Raw genomic sequence first — 1,568 nt, 5'->3', positions numbered from 1 at the left:
CCATCCCCGCAAAGTGCATCCCTGCCCGCCTTCCCCTCTCCTTGCGAGTGGTCCCACTTACCCTTCACTGCCAGCATCGCCCTGCCTTTCCCAGTCCCGCTGGCCGCGCTCAGTCTTTAGGTGGTAGCAGGCCAGGTACAGCGGACACTTGCTGATGGGGGATTCCAGGAGATGGGATTTCATGGTAATTTGAGACGGATACAGGACTTGCTGCTTTACATCCTCCCGCTCTGGGGGATTCCCATTTTCACACAGCCTTTCCCACCCGACCTTTATGTTTGCATCATCATCTTGCTTCCTTGGGTAGGTGGGTTCCTGGGTTTTGGGTAGTTTGGAGCTGCTATGGCACCTGTCTAACCTTGTCCCGGGTCCTGAGCTTTGTCCGCAGGCACCTTGGCTCCTGTCCACTAATGCCCAGACCCTTAAGGACTGGGGTTTTGTTCCTGCTGTTGAAAGGAGATACAACATAGACATAGACATGAGAGTGGGAAAATGACAGAACTTGCACATTCTGGGGGATGCCAACAGGCACTTGTTAGGAGCTTTCTTTCTTCTAGGACCCTTTCCCAGGCGTTTAGCTGTTAACGTTCTGCAGGATTGTCCTGGCAAGCATATATCTACTTCATTGGGAGAATACTCAACTTAAGGGTGGATGAATACTGGGCCCAGAGCCATTCTCTATTACTGGCTGACCCTTCCCCAGGTTAAAGGGTCAGATTTCTGGACCCCGAGATTCGGGGCAGACCAGTAGAGACAGTTATTAGGGGAGAAAAGTCAGCCCACCAGGGTAGGGCAGGAAAGCTGGACCATAGCATATGACGCGGTAGATAGATCTGTGCTTTATAATGCAAGGCCTGATTCATTTAGCTCTGTGCTAAGTACCGAGAGCGTAAAAATGATGAACCCATAGTCACTGACAGCTCACAGTCTTGAGAAGGCAGTCACCTAGTTAGATAATATCAGAGTACGTAAAATAGCCCCGAGTAGCTTATCTTTATAACTTTATTTTCCTGCGGCAGTGGCAAATAGCCATCCCTATCCTGAGGGCTAAATTTGTGAGATTGTATCATTAGCCAGGATTAAAGCTCTACTTATGTTTAAGGCCTGGAAAGATCCCCTATGGAGGTCTAGGAGAAACCAAGCTTCGGTATGGGTGGGCCTCTTGCCTGAACCCCTCTTGCTCTTCCTCCAGAATTCCCAGCTCCCGTGGCTTGAGTCTCAGCAAGTGTTCAGTCTGAAGCCCTTCGGGGGCGCCGGGCCGCGCGCGAGTTCGGGGCGCTCACTGCGCGCGACAACTCCGTGGGCAGAGGGGGTTGAGTCAGCCCCGCTGCCGATGAAGCAGCTCCGGGCCGAGCCCCTGAGTCAGAACCGGCCGGTGGAGGCAGCCGGTGCCCCAGTCCGCAGCTTCGTCGCCCCACCGAGGTTCCCAGGGCTGGCGGCTGAGATCTGAGGGGCCCGGACGTGGGGATGTTCAGGGATCCAGGAGGAGGACTTTCACGGGCCATCCAAGCCACCCGCTCCTCTGGAGGAGGCCTCTTCTCTGTGGGCTCCCTCAAGACACCACCCCC

General features: G+C 54.5%; 2 protein-coding genes across 2 annotated transcripts in view; one reads left to right on the top strand and one right to left on the bottom strand.

Moving 5' to 3' along the window:
• The window catches only part of LRRC49 (leucine rich repeat containing 49), a 167,728-nt gene extending 167,432 nt beyond the window's left edge, over positions 1-296 (bottom strand). The window contains exon 1 of the mRNA XM_011969395.1: positions 62-296. The gene's annotated coding sequence lies outside the window, so the exon portion shown is untranslated. The remainder of the gene's footprint in view (positions 1-61) is intronic.
• LARP6 (La ribonucleoprotein domain family, member 6) overlaps positions 75-1,568 on the top strand; it is a 21,166-nt gene continuing 19,672 nt past the window's right edge. The window contains exon 1 of the mRNA XM_011969154.1: positions 75-184. The gene's annotated coding sequence lies outside the window, so the exon portion shown is untranslated. The remainder of the gene's footprint in view (positions 185-1,568) is intronic.

The sequence above is a fragment of the Mandrillus leucophaeus genome, unplaced genomic scaffold (genome assembly GCF_000951045.1).
Source record: "Mandrillus leucophaeus isolate KB7577 unplaced genomic scaffold, Mleu.le_1.0 Scaffold12, whole genome shotgun sequence".
Classification (NCBI taxonomy): Eukaryota; Metazoa; Chordata; class Mammalia; order Primates; family Cercopithecidae; genus Mandrillus; species Mandrillus leucophaeus.
The sequence above is the reverse complement of the archived record's forward strand: the minus strand, read 5'-3'. Positions and strand labels throughout refer to the sequence as shown.